The sequence below is a fragment of the Papaver somniferum genome, chromosome 6 (assembly GCF_003573695.1).
Source record: "Papaver somniferum cultivar HN1 chromosome 6, ASM357369v1, whole genome shotgun sequence".
In the NCBI taxonomy this organism is placed as follows: Eukaryota; Viridiplantae; Streptophyta; class Magnoliopsida; order Ranunculales; family Papaveraceae; genus Papaver; species Papaver somniferum.
In genome coordinates, this window is record NC_039363.1 from 126,322,737 (window position 1) to 126,342,881 (window position 20,145).

Genomic DNA, 20,145 nt, shown 5'->3' on the forward strand with positions numbered 1-20,145 from the left:
ACTCTAAAGGGTTGTAATAACTTTTTATTTAGCTTTGAATGTTTGTTGCTATAAGTATTACATCCATGAAAAGTTTTAATACTTGTTCAAAATTTATCTCTATTATGTCGGTACGAATGTATTGATAGGAGATAGAATGAACTTTGACATTACAAAAGTTAAAGCCTTTTATATTATTGTTTTGTTGGAAGAAAGGATAAAACTTTTGTGTACAAGGATTAAGCCTATTGTATGTCATTGTACAAACAGTGACGGAAAGTAGGATGAATCCTTGTCTATTCCGCAGTATTTGGTCGATCTCCGATCCACATTTTTTTATGCATATAATGTGTTTCTACGTAAGGTTCCTTATGTTTGAGCATGACCAACTAAATTGATCATTCTCTTTTGGTTATTTTAGTTTTTGCTCCGTAAGTTCTCTTATGTCGAGCATGACTAATTGAATTGATCACTTTTGTGGTTAATTTGGTTGTATATTCTAATTGAATTAATTATGAGCTCTCTTGTCGTTAATTTAATTGTGCATTTCGATTGGATTAATTATGAATTCTTTTGTGGATAATTCAATTGAATACTTTGGATTCAAATTCATGTTTTCATGTGATTTTATTTTGTCTAAAGAAACCCTTCTTTTCTTGTGAACGTAAGTTCGTCTTTGTTGTTCCTTCGGGGATGACATTTTATGGGGGAGAGTTCATATTGAACTTGTGCTTAATTACCAAATATTTGTAGGGAGTGCGGCTGTGGAACATTAGGGGTTATCTTATATCTTTATTAACTCCTTGACGAATGCATTTATCTTCGGCTTTATGATTGCATCTAAATAAGTTGGTATGGTATTCTCCTTTAGTCATGAAGTATCTCCGTGGAAATTTCATGAGGATCCCACTAGTTTTCGTACCTTTTCCAATTTATATTGACAAAAAGGGGGAGAATTAATGTGTATTGTGATACTACAAATACATATTGTTTACAGATCATTATGTAAGGGGGAGTGGTTTTCGTGTTGAGATAAAGTATTGACTAAGGAGGAGTGATGAATATCACCATAGTATTGTTGTCAAAGTTGTGATACAATTGGACTTTGATGCTGTGTAATAATACTATGACACTGTATAACAATGATTGAGAGCATTTTGTTTTCTCATTGTTATAGCTACGGATCTTCAAAAACTATGATGCTGAACTTACAACCTTTAGGATCATGGAGTACTTGGAAGTGACGAAGATTTCGAGTCATGTTGAAGACGCTAAGGAGACCAAGCATGTGGATAAGATAGTGTAGTTGAGCTTAGATCTCTCGGCGTTCATCTCTTGAAGAAGAAGAACTACTAAGGGGATCTTGTGGAACTTCTTCGACAAAAGGTATGTGGAGACTTGAACTCATCTATCACTTGGAAAGTCTATTTATACTATCTCTTATATTGAGACATAAGTCATGTTACGATATATTTTTATCTATACACATTTGAGATTTCTAGCTGAGTATATCTCGCTTACATATTTCTCGAAATATGTGTTAGTAAGCTTTCGCTTCGACCAAGTTCATCTTATATCGTGAGAAAATTGCCGAGTAACATCTCAAATGGTTTGTGTGGTACAATCATTTGATGTAGGCTTGGAATGTTTCGATAATGATTATTTCAATATCTTGAAAATTACTTTGATGCTAATAGTGTGTGAAAACGGCTATTGTCATTATAGAAGAATATTTCAATGATTGAAATAAATAGTTGATGATGTAACCATCTTTGGATATAAGCATATATAGTGTATTCGCACATTAGTGTATAAATTCATAAACCGGGAACCAAGAGTATGCATATGTGTGTATACGAAATTGGTGAAGGAGACAAGATAAGTATGCGTACCCGTACACATACTGGCGGAAGTTTTCGAACCGATAATATCTGCTGAGTTTGGGAATTACAAACTCCTAAACTAGTGAGTTTGGAAACTTAACAAACTCAAAATCTGGTTGCTTAAGTACGCATACCCGTACGCATACTTAAGCTGGTTACTTTGTCAAATCGATCAGTTCATGAACTTAAACTTTTAAATTATAAGTAATGCAATCTTCACAAAGTGTGACTATAATGTTCATGATTGATTCAAGTGAATCAAACCGATTTGGTTTCAATTGTGTTTTCTATGCAATTGAACAACTCTTTAACTAGTTTCATTTGAGTCATTTGAACTAGTTATGGTTAAAATGAACAAGGTTGATATGAGAGTAATCATATGACTAACCTCGGTTAACTATTTGTGAACCAACCTGGTGTACACGTTTAGGTACGGTTACATAAACCTAAATGAGGGTATATTTCATTTGTGTGTAACAAGCTAAGTTCGATCTAACGATTGAAAGATATTAGCCTGGTTGAATCAGGTTTTTCATCTAACGGTGAATATTGAATGCTTTGTTACCAAGGTAACTTGGATTGCAAACCCTAATTTGTAAACTATATAAAGGAGAACTCTAGCTACTGGGAAAACTAATCCCCACACCTCATGTGTGTTACTAGTTACATAAATAGAGTCGATTCTCCTTTAACCTTAGGTTTCTTCTCGAGACCATGTAGGTTAACAACTTGAAGACTTCATTGGGATTGTGAAGCCAGACCCAATTATTATCTTTGTAGTTGCGTGATCTGATCTTGCTGTTTCTATCGTGTTGAGTGCAATTGAAATAATTGGCTCGAGATTTTATATCTCCGATAGGCAAGATAGAAAAGTAATCACAAACAAACTTCGTCTCATCGTTTGTGATTCCACAATAACTTGTTTCTCTAGTCGATTAAGTTTATTGTGAGGTGATTGATAATACTAGGTTGTTCTTCGGGAATATAAGTCCGGGTTATCAATTGGTTCCTGTTCACCTTGATTTATCAAATGACGGAACAAAAACTCTTGGGTATATCCGTGGGAGACAGATTTATTCAATCCTATAGACTTTTCTGTGTGAGACAGATTTGTCTATCAAGTCTTCGATTTTTGGGTCGTAGCAACTCTTGTTTGCGGGTGAGATCAACTAAGGGAATCAAGTGCGTAGTATCCTGCTGGGATCAGAGACCTAAGGAACACAACTTTATCTTGAATCAGTGTGAGATTGATTAGGATTCAACTACAGTCCAGTCCGAAGTTAATTGGTAGTAGGCTAGTGTCTGTAGCGGATTAATACAACATGGTGTTCAATCTGGACTAGGTCACAGGGTTTTTCTACATTTTCGGTTTCCTCGTTAACGAAATTCTGGTGTCTGTGTTATTTATTTTTCGTATTATATTTTGTTATATAATTGAAATATCAGAGGTTGTGCGTTAAGATTAATCAATTAGAATATCCAACCTTATTGGGTTGTTGATTTACATTGATTGACACTTGAACACTGGTCTTTGGTACCGTTCAAGTTACTCCTCTTATTAAATCGGACTCGCAGATTTCTATTTGCTGATTGTGGATTGAATTAAGAGTTAGAGATATTAAACTCTTTGACATACTTTATTCTAGATTGAGTCTGACTGTCTAGTTGATTCTCTAGAAAGTGTATTGGAGTAAGTGCTCTCAGATTTCCAAAAAAATTGTTGAGTGTGGTTGTTAGACCCCCGCATCTTCAGAGACTGGTAGTTTTGTGGGACTTTGTTGCAGAGTTATGGCTCAGTTTAGAAGCTACAGATGATGCTAGACAATTGAGTTGGTCAGAGTTGTTAGAGCATCTGGTTGACCCACCAAGCGTTGGTATGTCAAGTTTGGTTGTCATATTTTAGTATCAAACTCAATTACAGTAGCTTGATTAAATATACTAGAGTCAACTTCGTTTAGGTTAGACTGGAAAGTCTAGGAATGTTGAGACATACAAGTATTACTCTAAAGATCATGAAGGCGTATCGACTACAATGAAGACATCATCGTTCCACATGAGGTTAGTGATACTGAATTGATTTGTTTCCATTCCTATCGTTACTTTCAAGTCATTTAAGATTTAAAACAAGCATTCACTCCATTTCATTTTAGTTTTTCATTTGAGTAACACCTGCAATACCATCTCGGGATTCACTCCCACCAGCAAAACCTTTAGCTTTAGCCACTCATACATGTCTGAAATCAATTTAACACCCACCAAAAAAACCGCTAAATCCTTGTACTCAACTCAGTCATAAATTTTAAAACAAAACTCAATTTTTATATCAACCCAATTCCTTTTAACTCAAGATATACCTAAAGCACAACTACAACTTCAATCCATACTCAATTCAAATCCTAATTCCATTATCAACCACACATACTTAATAATATAATTGAATAATTACTGATCTAACTTAGAAAGTAAATTACCTCCAAGACCGTTCAACTCAACCAATAGTAATCGAATTCGTCAAACCTTGACTCCTTGAATTCAATTAATTCCACTACCATAATCAATTTTTTCTTCTAAATCATTTCTGAACATTCTATGAAACCCTAACCCTTCAACTAGTGATCGGTCATGAATTCCATTTCAACTACAAAACAGGTTTTGCAAGTCTACTTCCTTAAACTATGATTATGAAATTGCTTTAAAACATTATTCCAATGTATGAATTCATTCTAGAAGTTCGAGACACTAAATAATGACAAACTACCAATTACTGCAATGTTGAAAACACGAAGTCCATAGATAAACCATATTTCGTAACTCCATATACTCAAGTAGAAACCATTAGTATATCATTCCTTAATGATACTTTGATCTTAGTATAATGACCAAGTCACCAATAGTAAAGTCACTGTAAACAAACTTTACTTAGTATGTTGTGTTTTTAATAAATACTGACTTGAATGAACAGATGATAAAAATTTAACAAGTCAAGTATGTTGTTAAAACAGGCGCCTCCGGATTTTGGAACTAAATTTGACATCCAAACTTGACATACCAATGCTATAATAATCTTCCCCTTTGTCAATTTTAGTGACAAAACTCTTTACATATTGAGAATAAAAGAATCAAAAGACAAATGTATTACATTACAAACTTTTTGTTTATTCAATCTTCATACTCTTGATTCCAATTTCCTACAGAACTTTTGCCCCACAACTATTCAAAAATAAAAGCCGTTGTTGAAGCATTGAATAACAAAAACTTTACTCTTCCCAAAGGTGAGATAGGCATATATTCAGTCCGAACATAATTGTTACTCAATCTGTAATATGTAATACTCCCTCTGTCCTTAAATAGATGACCTAGTTCAAGCTTGTGCAATTATTAAGGTAAGGAGGATAGGGGAGTATGTTTAAGTGTTTTTTACAATTATAGCCTTATGGATATAACTAGTAAAATTTAGAAATGATTCATCTCTCAAACTATACCATGAATATTCACAAACTTTATACCATTAAAAACCATTTTAAAACACCTACTTAAAGAATATAAACATAAACATATATAAACATGACTATCAAATTATACATGTTAGAGCATTGCACGGTCGAACTCACAAGTGTTGTTATCTCAAGCGTGTTGTCAAATTTAGTTGTCAAAACTATATATTGATTTCTAGTCTACAATTAATTAAGTCTCGGTCTAGGATAGAGGTAGTTGAGAATCGAACCAGTCATCATTTGCGTTCTACAGTTTGAAGGCGAAGTCAATCGAAGCTTTTGGAGAACTTCATTAACAAAAGGTAAGTGAAGACTGAACCACCTATTTCTCAAGTTATATTCACTTTTCGATCCTTGATATATTTGTCGCATAACTATTTAGACTAGCTTGCATAGACAAGAATTTCGAGAACTAATTATTTAGTTTACGAATTTCTCGAAATATAATGATTAAGCTTAATGAACATTTGTTCATACTTGATAAATTTTGGTGGAGAACAATTTATTATTCGGAACCAAATCATGATTCAAGTTTATCATTCGAAAATATCCTGAAACAGTGATATGTGTCATTGATGATATTCGGGAATGTTTCGAATTGATTTAGAGAAAAATATAAAATTACTATATTCAGAATACAAGACAGTGTTATCAATCTTACAAACTAAGATAACTGTTATACGTCTGAAGACGTATTATATGTACTCATACACGTAGCGGAGTAATTATATATCGACTTACAAATTTGTGTGATACGCATATTTGTATGCACATCATGGGAAAATCTGTTTGTTTCTTGATCCGGATAGGTATACGTATCCGTATGCAAACCATTTTGGAACTGTGGTTAAGTGATGTGATTTTATATAGTGGTAAATAAGATTCGTTCAACTCAGACTTGATGACATTCGATTTCAGATTAAAAAATAAAAACAAGGAAAATATTTACACAAGATTGTCACGATAACAAGAGATACTAGGACTTTGGATTCCACCATTAATCACATTCAATTGGTTCATATAATGACTCATAAAAATTCGATCTCTTTCATTGACTCTTTTCTTTGCAAGGTAGATTTCTAAAACATCAGATGTAAATCATAAGCATGGATTATCAAAAGTTCTTAAGACTAAGCGCAACCCATCAAACTAAATCACAACAAATCAAGAAAAATCATAAATCAATTGGATTGCAAAAAGTCATAGAGAATCAAATATAGTTACCAAACAATTGTGAAATAAGGCTTCCTCCGTTGTCCCAGTGATGGGGTTTAGCTCATTAGGATCAAAACACTCTTAAAAGATAGAAACATATCTCAAAAGTGCTCGCGAAGAAGAAAAGGATGAAATAAACAAATTAGTGAATCTGTAACATTTATAAGTGTTAGAAGTCACTGTTACAATTTATAAGACTGTAGAAGAACGATAGTTTAGTGGTGTAGCAGAACTACGACTGTCTGTGTTGGTCCAATGTTCTTCGTCTCCTTCTTCTTCAGCAGCAGCATGGTACTTTCATGTAACCCTGATTTTCGCCTCTGCAGCCTCCCTAAACGGGAAAAATACGGTTTAGTCCAAAAGTCAGTCCAAAAATACGACTTAGTCCAACCCGAGTCAACTAGGAACAAATTAGTCCAAAATATGGCTAATAACCCTTATCGTTTACAATTTAGTCCAAATATTTATAGTTTGGTCCTTAGTGACTTACGATGATGTCAACAATTTTAATTAACATAAAAATAATTAAAAAAACAATTTATCTTTTGGACCTTTTGTCAAAAATTCGCAAACTTTATATATTCGGAAAATTCTTTCCGAGCTCGATAAAAAGAGTACCCTTATGACCATATAATTTTTATTTTTTAAATATCTTAGTTTACACTGGTGTAAGGCATATACACATCTACAAAATTCCAAAAAGTCCAACGACAAGACAAGGTGCACCGGTTTGTACACCACATACAACTCCATCTAAGCACCACTAACAAGCATGCTATTCAAATCTAATACAAACCACTTTTTCTGTTGAGAAGTATCCTTCCTCTCAGTAACCTTGAATGTACCGTATACCTGCAATGGAATCCCAACAGAGCCACTGCAAAAGCATTACAAAAAAGATCCCCACTCAGATTAAGCACAGGGCAAACTGTTTAAGATAAAAAAAACTTAGTGAGACTAATGCAAATGTGCATTAAAAAGACCAAAGTAAGGCATGATCAGTTCAACAATCACAACATGACTAGTAATATGAGACCACTACATCAAAAATCCACAATGAGACTAATAATTTCCAGAATGTTTATGTATCAGGACACTGTTTTAAATCGAGGTCTTTCACTTTTCATGGGATATTTTCCAGCCCAACATTTTGACATGGTATTTCTTAATTATAACTAGTGTGACTTCTTTTTCGGATGTTATCTTATATTTTGACTTGATTTTAGAAGATTTGTCATTTGTGCCAGATGCAACCAACAACAACATGAATTCTAAAAAAGCATAGATACAAATAAGAACTCCACTTCATGCTCAGGATAAATTGTAGGTCGTATGCACTGTCTGAAAAAAACATAATAAATAAAAAATTCCAGCGCAAGAACTACTCACAGTATTCACATTCATTTATTTTGTATGTCTCCACTGAAGCGCACATCTGTCCTGAGCTGGGTTCTGCCTTGTTTAGCTCTTTCTTTTCCTTTTCCTAGATAAAAAAAAAAGTCCCCGCAGTATTATATGAGACGATTAAGAAATATCAATGCACTGGTTTAAATATATTCAATCGCAGTTTAACAAAGTGTTTGACATTTCACCAAAATAGATGAAATCTAGGACAGAAAAAAATTAAATCAAGTAAAACTTCTCAAACATTATTATTGGTGTAGGAAAATCATACAAACTCCACAGATATCTGCGCGTAAATGTTAAGATCCATCTAAAGTAGAAAGCAAATATGTACAATTGTACGTATTATAGGCACAAAAACATGTACACTTGCAATACAAGTGCACCAATATGTACGCTTGAAATACAAGTGCACTAATATGTACACTTAAGAAGGATGGTAACTTAATTTCCAAGAGACATTGTCAAGCTAAATCGTCAACTCTAAAAACCATTCACTGCTAGAATAAAGCATCCTTTATTTCATTTCAAAGATCATTAGGCTTACACAGTATCATTCTTCTGAGCATTATGTAAGACTGAACTAAGATTAGACCAAAGAGACCAGCATATTATAATTATGAAACATACCTCTCTTTGTCAGCAAGGATAATCATTCAAGTCGATTGTACAACTATATACACATTAAAAATCAATATGTGTACAATTATGTACACATTAACAAACACATGTGTACAACTATGTACACATTAACAATCAATAACAAAATGTAATAGCATCGGCTTAATATTCCATGATGCCATTACTGAAATTTGAATGAGTTATACCTACTGTTGATTTTCCACGCATTGATTTATTTAATTCTAAATATTATAGTTCATGTACAGAAACATGGCTAACTATAGTGAAACATATGATTCTTGTGGTGACAGTCAATATGCAGAATAAATATCAAAACATCACTGATAGATCAGAATCATTTCGGGAAGTACTCCTGATTCAGTTAAGATGACAAAATACAAGGTTACAAATTTGTAAACAAACTTGTAGACATTACGCATAATATAAAATACTTGAAGTACTCAAATAAGGGCATAACACCTAGAAATTGAATTACTATCTGACTGATAATAAAATCTAGAAATATTCAAATACTATGGTAACTAATTGTAGCTTAAACTATAACTGGTGTACAAGCATATACACCTCATATAACAAACACAAAGTGCACTTTTATGTGCACCGCGTATAAAGGTGTACAAGAAAATACACCTATTACAATACGGTGAACTAATGACGTGACCTGCATAGAGAATCATAATAACATCATTACAACACACACCTCAATGCAGCACATAAAAATCATTGAGAATCTCCCAAATTAAGTATCTGCGAGAGACGCGCTGATAGACGCATTTATGTGTCTAATTTGTCCTCAATGTTTCGTATTGTTGGTACTCGTTTTCGTCCTTAATATGGTGTTTTGTGTATTTTTAGGTATTTTTGGAAAATAAATATTGTTGGAAAAATTGGCTCGAAAAATCACTCGGAACACCCCCGGAGGACACTTGCTATACGAAGCCCAGATTTGGCTAAGGAGCACCCCCAAAAAGGCAGATGTTATTCGCACCACACAGCTGGTTAGGGGGACACCATCTTCTTCATTTGAAACTTAAAAATTGGCGGGAAAAATGTGGCAGCTCTCTGAGAATGTTTCGATCGAAATTTGAAGATGTTCTAGGTGGACTAAAGGGCTGAAACTTCATGGGTAGTTGTGATATGTCATAAAAGAGCTGGTATGGGTGTTTGTTTCGATCAAATTTGGCTGGAAAATCCGTGACAAGGAATCAGGGCAGCCCGTGCATGAGAAGAATAGTTCACGGGTTTTGGAAGATTTATGTGTGTTCTGCTCGTGTATGATGACTCTAGCAACACTCTGGACCGTGAAGAAGATAAATGAGGAGATTTTGCAGCTGTAGAAACACGTGAGAAGCTAAAACAGGGAAGAAAATATTCCTAGAATATTTTTCTTCACTGCCGAGTTTAATGAAAATTTGTGAGAGTTATGGCGTGATATTTTGATGTTGTTGAGTATATATAGGGTGAGGGGATCATAGAGAAGTGAGGGGGAGAGATTGGGAGAAGTTTAGAGCACCACAGAGTCAAAAAAATCGAATTTGCAGAGAGACCACCTGCTGCTGCTACTGCCATTGAAGAACACTGAAGAACACGAAGAACGGACCTGCACCAGCAGTCGTTTTCCTACAGTAATAACGACTCACACCTGTGGGTCGTACATCAGGCAGACTTATTTGCTACAGCGTTTGCGACACAGCTGCAGCAGTCTTATTTTGTCACTGAGGGTCGTAGTTCTCTGGTTTGTAACAAATATAATTCTTACAAACCCGGTTTTATTGTATTTCTCATATTCTCATCATTTGTAAACCATTTTTGAGCATCAATGAAATTCTTTGAGAGGTTTTCCAACATGATGAGCGGCTAATTCTCTCGTAACCAAGACAATGGATGAAGCTATTCACACATGAACAATGGGTAACTATTTCATTTTCTCTAATATTTAATTATAATTCACTCAATCACTGCTTTTGCAGAGTTCTTAAAAGTTTACATAATTTTCTTCATTAGTTGTGATTCAATTAGATAGGTTATGCTTTGGTTAGATAATCTATGCTTAAGGGATACAATTAATTTTTGAGAATATGTTTGATTATTTGTGGATTAAGAAATAAAGGATTAAAAGGATAATTAGAGTTATGAAATATTTGACATCATTCATGTGTAATAGTGAATTCTAGTGTCTTGGTTACCTTTCGCCCACTTTGTTAATATTTTTGTATATAATTTTATTAAATCTTTAAATTTAATCTTCACAAGTCCGAGAGTTTGAACCTCATTACTGCAACAACAATCAAAATTTATATCATTTTGGCGCCGCTGCCGGGGATTTGTCCTTAGGTAGAATTTTACCCAAGATCTCACCGCTATCATTTTGGCGCCGCCGACGCGGATTTGTGCTTAGGTAGAATTTTTAGGTTTTTTTTTTATTTCATTTGTTCTTTTTACGTTTCTTTTGGTGTGTCTTTGTATTACAGGTTTGAAGTTGGATACTAAAGACTTGGAATCAAAGCTTAAAGCTAAAAGAGAAAGAAAAAGACAACGCAAAAAAAAAAGAGCGAAAGAAAAAATTAAAAAAAAGAGAGAAGAATTTTTTTTTTTTAGAGACCTTCCATTTTTTGTAATTATTATTATTATTTTTTTTTTTTTTTTTCTTTTGCACTTTATTTGGACTTTGGACTTGGACAATTATTTTATTTTTTTAAACCCTAAGGAAGGGTACATTAAATATAAAATGTTTGCAGGGAAGGACGACGATTACAATATCGTCTCGGCCCCTCGGGTTCGCACATGACATAGGAGTCGTGGCCCGAGTCGACTTCAGCGGTTCTGCGCCCGTCTGGTACGGGAGGTAAGCTTTCGAAACACCCGCGAATCCCCTGTCAGCGGGTTTATTGTATGCCTTAAGGTGAATATATGCTGAGGATTTGAATACGGTTGTTTTAATTTCCTAGTAAAGGGCAAGGCCTGGCCAAATTAAGATAAGGACTCGGATTTCATCACCGTTTCCTTCTTGCCCGCTTTAGGAAAACGAAACCAAACGCGAACCTAAGCTTAAAATTTTGACTAGAACGAGACCTATAGGGTAACGAGCTTAGTAGGAAAGTCGTTCGAAAAATATTGGTTACTCTTTTAGCATACTTCGAAGTTCATGATGGTTTCTGAGTTGAATGCGTGACTGCGCCGCCTTGTGATAGCGGTGAGGCCTTGGGTATCAAAGCTCCACTGAGCTTCCCTCGCCTCAATTCAACTTACTTTGACTCGGATTGATTCCAGAGGGTTTGCTTAAATTGTAACGAATTCCCTTTCGAAGGATTAGAAGCTGGTCTAGAAACAATCTAAGTGGAGCCATCATGCTTGTTGTTTGCTAGATTTTATAGGTTTGATTTGGTCGAGTCAGCCTTGTTTGTGATTGTGTAGAATTCCCTTGCAATTAAGAATGTCGAACTGGTATGATAGAAGCCAATACAATGATTATCGACCTGAATTTGAATATGGACATCATCCTTTCTATGACCATGTTGGGAATAGTGGTTGGGAACGCCATCCTTTGGAAGGATATGGGTCATACCCTGGTGAGCCCAATTACTATCCACACATGCATCAGTCTTACGAGCAAGAAGATTATAGTACTAGTTCTTCGTCTCTAGAGGATACAATCAAACTATTGAAAAGTAGTCCTTTTTATGATCCCTCTGTTCCTATTCCTCCTTTAGAAGAGTCCCTCAGGAAGTTAGCTGAGTCGACGCGTAAGTTAGCTGAGATGAATAGTATAATTATAGATGAAAGAACTACAATAATGAGTGAACCTTCTTTAGAAGACAACCTCAAGCGGATAGCTGAGACGAACGAAAGAATTGCTCGAAATTACTTGAATTGCCAATATAGTGATCCAATAATACCCTTGAGAATGAAGATAGTTATTTACATAATCAAGATAACAAGGTTAGAATTGGTAGCACTACTTGTTTTGATGAGGTTCTTTTTTCATGTTATTATGATGAGGATAGTGTTGATGGAGAATCATACTTATGTAGGAATAGTGATCAGGAAATGGTTACTCCAATTGAGCTTTACAATGATAATATTATTTCTAGTTCAAATCCAAATAATTTTAATAATTATTCACCTATTCAAAAGGACAGGATTTACTAGAGATACCCTCGTTTTAGACGATGTAGTATTTCCTGTTTACAAAGCCGATAATGATTTAGAGGAACGAGTTTATTCTGAGAATAATGTTTTAGAGTCTAGCGATTTAGAAACAATAGTCTTAGACGAAGAAGATGAACTCGTAGAGATGAGTGAGGATGAACCTGACTTAGAAGAATCAATTGACCATTTCCAGGAATCTGATGACCTAGAAATTAGGGAAGTTGTGACTAGTCTTTCTAGAGACACAGAAAACTCTAAGTTTGGGGGTGATTATCATTCTCCATGTGCTTTAACTCTTAGAAAGTTCCCTCGTGTAGGACTTGACATTTATGCCTCAACCATATTACAAGATTATCTTCATACATGTTTTCCCGAACCTAATGATGTCCATAGAGAAGCTCAGTTGTTAGAAACCCATCCTCTGGTTGATGTGGTTAACCCAGGCTATGATACCAAGATTGACTTTGTTTTCCCACCAAAAACTTTTCTTCCAATTGTGGGAACATATGATTTTCAGATGTGTCGGATATTAAGTTTTGAGACTAAACCTAATTACTTTAGGATATTAGGGTCGACACATTTTCTTAAGAATGACCATTATTATGGTCAACTTTGTGAGTCAAATCTAATTGACTTAGAGGATCCCCGATTATTCAGGTTGTTGTTATGTGCTTCTAAGTTCTTAGTTGAGTTTTTCCAGACTCTAATACCTGAACCGGATCTTAGCTTTGAGGAAATCCAACCGATGAAAACCTTTTATTTAGACCATTTTATAGAGCCTGAACCTGAACCACAACTAGATGTAGTTGTCTTAAGCAAGGGTATGCTCGGTATCTTCTTGGCCTGTTGCGGTTTCCTCTTCTTGTGGGTAACACTTTTTGATCCAGATGACCCACAGTTATTCCGGATACTATTATATGATTTTACGTGGTGACTAATCCTTGCTTAGTCTGGCAGAAGACTTTAAACTTAGCACTTTTTGGGAGGTAACCCAATATTCATGCGACACGGTAATATCCTTCCGTATCTCTTTTGCTTCATTGGTAACAGTTTCTCCTTGTTCATGCTTTTAATTTCATCTTTAGAACATTGAGGACAATGTTAGATTTAAGTTTGGGGGTATGGGAGAAAGTTTTTAGTTGCAATAAATAAACTCCAGAGACTAGAAATTTATGCTTATTAAGGCTGGCACTAACTAATCTAAGTGGATGGAAGCATTTTGGTTGTAGGATTTGAGGAACCAATCTGATTAGATGGAAACATCTAGAAGAGTCTATTCATAAAAGCACAGAGCTCAGGTGTTAGAAAAGAAAACATGGTAGTTTCGCTATATCCTCGTGATGGAAACATCGAAAGAATCCTGATCACTTTTTTTTTTACCATTGCTAGGGTGAAATAGAGTGATTGAGCGAAAAAAAAAAGAAAAAAAAATTGAGACCAGACCACCAGACCAACCGGAATAAATACAATAAAGTCGACCACTGGTACCCTTGTATATGCCAGCTGAGTTGACCTAGAGTTAGGATTATCAACCACTGGTTCCCTTGTATTTGCCAGTGTGTTGATATTAGTCCAGACCAGTATCTCAGTCCATTAGGATAGGTTCACCTTAGTCAACATCATCCACATTTTTCTCTACATCCATCTTCTTAATCTATCCATGTGATTGGTTGACTCCGGTTTATGATGTCCAGAAACTATCTGAGTAGAGCTCTGTCACTTTATATGAATTTTAGTATGCTTGAGTGCAAACTCGTGTACAACAATTGGAATTTCGCATCAGGGTACTTCCTCCTATAGTCAATAAGTATGCCAACCAAGGAGATTCTTTAGTGCCTTCCAAGGTTCTGCATAGATAGCTAGGGTCCGGAGTAATGGTTTTGTGGGAACACCTCTGGTAAACCCTCCCGAGATTAACTCGGTTTTATTTATTTTTTATTAGTTTTGTTCGAGGACTAGCAAATAATAAGTTTGGGGGTATTTGATAGACGTATTTATGTGTCTAATTTGTCCTCAATGTTTCGTATTGTTAGTACTCGTTTTCGTCCTTATTATGGTGTTTTGTGTATTTTTAGGTATTTTTGGAAAATAAATATTTTTGGAAAAATCGGCTCGAAAAATCACTCGGAACACCCCCGGAGGACACTTGCTATATGGATCCCAGATTTGGCTAAGGGGCACCCAAAAAAGGCAGATGCTATTCGCACCCCACAGCTGGTTAGGGGACACCATCTTCTTCATTTGAAACTTAAAAATTGGCGGGAAAAATGTGGCAGCTCTCTGAGAATGTTTCGATCGAAATTTGAAGATGTTCTAGGTGGACTAAAGGTCTGAAACTTCATGGGTAGTTGTGATATGTCATAAAAGAGTTGGTATGGGTGTTTGTTTCGATCAAATTTGGCTGGAAAATCCGTGACAAGGAATATGGGCATCCCGTGCATGAGAAGAATAGTTCACGGGTTTTGGAAGATTTATGCGTGTTCTGCTCATGTATGATGACTCTAGCAACACTCTGAACCGTGAAGAAGATAAATGAGGAGATTTTGCAGCTGTAGAAACACGTGAGAAGCTAAAACAGGGAAGAAAATATTCCTAGAATATTTTTCTTCACAGCCGAGTTTAATGAAAATTTGTGAGAGTTATGGCGTGATATTTTGCTGCTGTTGAGTATATATAGGGTGAGGGGATCATAGAGAAGTGAGGGGGAGAGATTGGGAGAAGTTTAGAGCACCACAGAGTCAAAAAAATCGAATTTGCAGAGAGACCACCTGCTGCTGCTGCTGCCATTGAAGAACACTGAAGAACACAAAGAACGGACCTGCACCAGCAGTCGTTTTCCTACAGTAATAACAACTCACACCTGTGGGTCGTACATCAGGCAGACTTATTTTCTACAGCGTTTGCGACACAGCTGCAACAGTCTTATTTTGTCACTGAGGGTCGTAGTTCTCTGGTTTGTAACAAATATAATTCTTACAAACCCGGTTTTATTGTATTTCTCATATTCTAATCATTTGTAAACCATTTTTGAGCATCAATGAAATCCTTTGAGAGGTTTTCCAACATGGTGAGCGGCTAATTCTCTCGTAACCAAGGCAATGGATGAATCTATTCACACATGAACAATGGGTAACTATTTCATTTTCTCTAATATTTAATTATAATTCACTCAATTACTGCTTTTGCAGAGTTCTTAAAAGTTTACATAATTTTCTTCATTAGTTGTGATTCAATTAGATAGGTTATGTTTTGGTTAGATAATCTATGCTTAAGGGATACAATTAATTTTTGAGAATATGTTTGATTATTTGTGGATTAAGAAATAAAGGATTAAAAGAATAATTAGAGTTATGAAATATTTGACATCATTCATGTGTAATAGTGAATTCTAGTGTCTTGGTTACCTCTCGCGCACTTTGTTAATATTTTTGTATATAATTTTATTAAATCTTTAAATTTAATCTTCACAAGTCCGAGAATTTGAACCTCATTATTACAACAACAATCAAAATTAATATCACGCGCCAACTAATGGAATTAACGTAGTTACACTCGACCAGTAGTTCACAAAACAATAATCATCTGCGAGAAATCAACATCAACGGTGTCATTGAAACAAGACTAACTAGTACTGGCCACAGAAAATTCCCTTTAGAGATGCCCAAACAGTCCTGCTAAAGTAAGTCAGTAGTTTGTAATTTCTTAATAAAAGATGATGGGGCCATGGCAGGGCCTACTTTGAAAATTTTCCACATACAGAGTGGAGAAGTGCTCAATTATTTTAAGTACCATATTCACGAGCGTATAAAGACTTTCTTCTTACATAAAATTATGTAGTGGGGAATCTGAAGATTCCAATCAAGTCAATGTATTAAATACGAATTATTTTAAGAATACCATTTTCTCTAAAATAATTTTAAATGGAACTTTCCTGAATACATGAAAGAGATTTGTAACTTTGTATCATGAACATAATGGAAATAGCCTAAAAAGATGATGCAACTGTACTAAGAAAACCATCTTCTGTAGTTTTCCTAAATTTTCTACAAATGAGCAGGCCGAGAAACGTTTAAAACCCAATAAGCCTTACTGTGGCAGGCTTATTTCTGAAAGGAAACAAGAAAAGCCAGGACATTCCACAAAGCAGATATGATATCAAAAATGGAAAATATATGAAATTCAAATTTGTTTGATGGGTAATAGAGATTAAGATGTGTCGATCTCGAATCCGAATTCAAATTTTGGATCTTAATCATAGATTGAAAACCATGTCATAGTCTTTATAAATTCAAAAATTATGGTCAACTTCAAACAGACCCAACATGTGCACAACTATGTACACATTGGCACTCAATAGGTGTACAACTATGTATACATTAGCAATCAATAGGTGTACAACAATGTACACATTAAGAATCAATATAAACTTACCACAGTTTCACTGACAACCTTATGCTCAAGGTCCTTCAGTAAAATTAATCTGTTACAGAATTCCACTCATGTTAATTGTGATATATTTAGCCATCAAAATTAACCTGTGTATCATAATGTAGGTTCTGGTAGATCCGAAAGAAAAAAAAGAAGATGTAAGTATCCTACACTAGTAACTAATACATTTTTTTATTTCCACATGTCAAGAACTTCTCCGGGTTTTTATTCAAAAGATAATGATAAACCAATTACACAATCCTGATGGCAAAAGTAAATTAACAAATTGTAGAAAGAAGAACTTATGCAGCGGAAACATAATAGTAGTCAAAACATGAGTACTTTATTTCAAGTACACTTGTTGAACCATATTATTGTTGTTTAACTACATTGAATTCACTGGGAGAAAAGAGAAAAAAAAGGAAGACATACATCAGAAATTTTACACTCAATTATAGGTAGCTTCCATCATCACCCGAAGCAATTTAAGGATTAAGGCCGACCCAGTGCCGAATACATTTATCAAAGAACTTCTCAGAGAAATAAAACAAAGTCTAAGGAGTTTTAACTCTGGACAATGACAATGTATTAATAAGACCCACTAATACGTTATAATAACATAGTAATCTATAGACAACCCACGTTTGCATATATTCAACCTATTTGACCCGATTTCAAGTACAAGAAGTTAACATAACAAATCAATTTTTTCTATAGTTCAGGGAACAGAAAATAACAATATAAAATTCACACGAAGTTCTATTAATCACATTTTTTTACAGTAAGTACAATAACAAAAACGAATCAAATTAAAGTGATGATATTACCTGAATTTCTTTACCATTTCCATCGATGACACTCCTAAACATCCTTAGAAACTTATCCTTCTTGAACCAAGGGACCTGTGGATATTGGATGGTAACCAAAGTGAATGGTGGAGGCGAGAAAAACTTTCCAGAAACGTACTCAATGTCATGCAATCTGCCAAGATATAGAACAGTTTACAGAACACCGTTGGAAACATTCAAGAGAAGAAAGCAGCAATCATCTTGAGAACTTACTCAAGGCCGATCAGTAAAGGCTGCACGGATGGATGAGACTACAACACATTATTATGTAAAGAAAAGCTTTATCCACATATGCACAAAATGAGCAGAGAAAATCCCCCAGAAACAGTTCTGAGGAGAAATCTACAATCCTCCCCTCCAGTAAACTGCCTGGCCTTGTCATCCAGAAGAACTGAACAAAAGAGATTCAGACATAGCAACATCGCAAAATTATGAAACAAAGAAAAGGAAAAAAGATTCAAAATGGATCAAATAATTCAATAAATTAAGTTTTACAAACCCCATACATTTAAGAACACATCTATTTATACATAAACCACTTGGACTTACAATATTAAGAGGCCGACAAACAAGGACAGACTGAATGCACACAACACCCAAATGCAAGATCTTCATCTTCCATCAGTCAAGCCGCAAAAGATATATATGACTCTCAAATTACATAGCAATGCATCACGACCGAATAAAACAATCTGGAAAAAAAATTCAACTCCTTTTGAAAGAATGTCAAGTCCATTTTTTGGGAACTGTTTCCTAAATCCAAGACAGAGTGCTTGAACTTCTAATTCAGTATATACAAATTCACCAGAATCCCCAAATCCAACTAATCAAAACAAAACAAAACAAAACCAAATCCAATTTCCAAATCAACATATGTCAATAAAACAAAAAGACAATTATAATACTTACAAACTTCAAGATCGCTCCTATAAAATTTAACGTTTCTCCTAAGACAAGTAAACAAACTTGAATCCTATTGATTGTGCAGGTTCTTCTTTACTCAGAATGATAAGAATCATTAGCAGATGATATATTGAAACATCAATTGTGAACCGAAAGAGGATTTTGAAGAGAAATCATAGTTTTCAGAGAATATTGATTCTCACATATAGAAGTTCTGAATCTCCTCTTCTAAATCTGATATATACATAAATCTTTTCACCGATTTGGTGCCATCTCTCTTTGTTTCTACAGTTTCAGGGATGGGATTAGACCTAGAAGGACAAGAGATCGAGATAGAAAGCAAAGAAATTTGGAAAATTAATCGATCTGTAAAAAGGATGAACAAATTGGATAATTAATCGATCTGTAAAAAAGATGAACAAATTTTCGGTGGAGAGCTCTGTCGATTGAGACGATGAAGAAATGATTTACAAAAAAATCAGTTGAGGGTCATTTCTGTCACCATAATAATTCTTTTTGGACTGAATCGTTTACTTTTGGACTGACTCGTCCTAGATTCATTAAATTTGGACCTCCGAGTACTGGGCCTGAAAAGCCAGGACTAAAGTGTCTAAAACCCAACAAATATGGGATTAGACGTTAATTTCTACTCCCTAAACCTCCGTATCGACCCCCAACTCCTCGATAATCTTTTTCTGAGTCCCAACAACTGTTTTTTAGGAGATTACGTAAATCCCATCTGTTTACGAGTCTCAGTTGTTTCTAGTCTTCCAAACTCTCACTAAGGACAAAACCAAATCAAACAGAATATAATGTCCCATTACTGCACGTAATTTCCAAGAATAAATCCTCCAAAAGAACCGAGATATTATAGCTTCCCTGTTTTAGAGTAACCAACAACTATAACGAGATTTGGTCTCCATTTTTAGTTCCAACGCACGTCACTCTTCCTGGTTTGTAGAAAAAGGCAAATATCAATTCGAATCCAACCAAAACTCCCGTTAAATCTCCGAAAAAAAACACTAAAACTCCGAGATACTCTCATTCCCCTGTTTTCTCTAATCCGTTGATTAATCCCCTTCTCAATCGAATCCAAGCCCATTATGTTTCCTGTTTAATCTGAACAGGATATGCCCAAATCATTTCAGCAAGAAAATCTCAAAGAATCGAACCCAAATCAATTCCAGGGACTTGCGCGTT

General features: G+C 34.9%; 1 long non-coding RNA gene across 3 annotated transcripts; it reads right to left on the reverse strand.

The window, feature by feature from the left end:
- Positions 1 to 17,399: 17,399 nt before the first annotated feature.
- Positions 17,400 to 19,435, reverse strand: LOC113289201. 3 transcript variants are annotated; one of them, XR_003330909.1, is made up of 4 exons: positions 18,952 to 19,435; positions 18,592 to 18,734; positions 18,256 to 18,433; positions 17,400 to 18,175 (listed from the first exon to the last, which is right to left on the reverse strand). It is a non-coding gene; the product is annotated as an uncharacterized LOC113289201 (long non-coding RNA). The 3 variants fall into 3 exon arrangements; XR_003330908.1 differs by having other exon boundaries at positions 18,592 to 19,433; XR_003330910.1 differs by lacking the exon at positions 18,592 to 18,734 and having other exon boundaries at positions 18,952 to 19,432.
- Between the last annotated feature and the right edge of the window lie 710 nt (positions 19,436 to 20,145).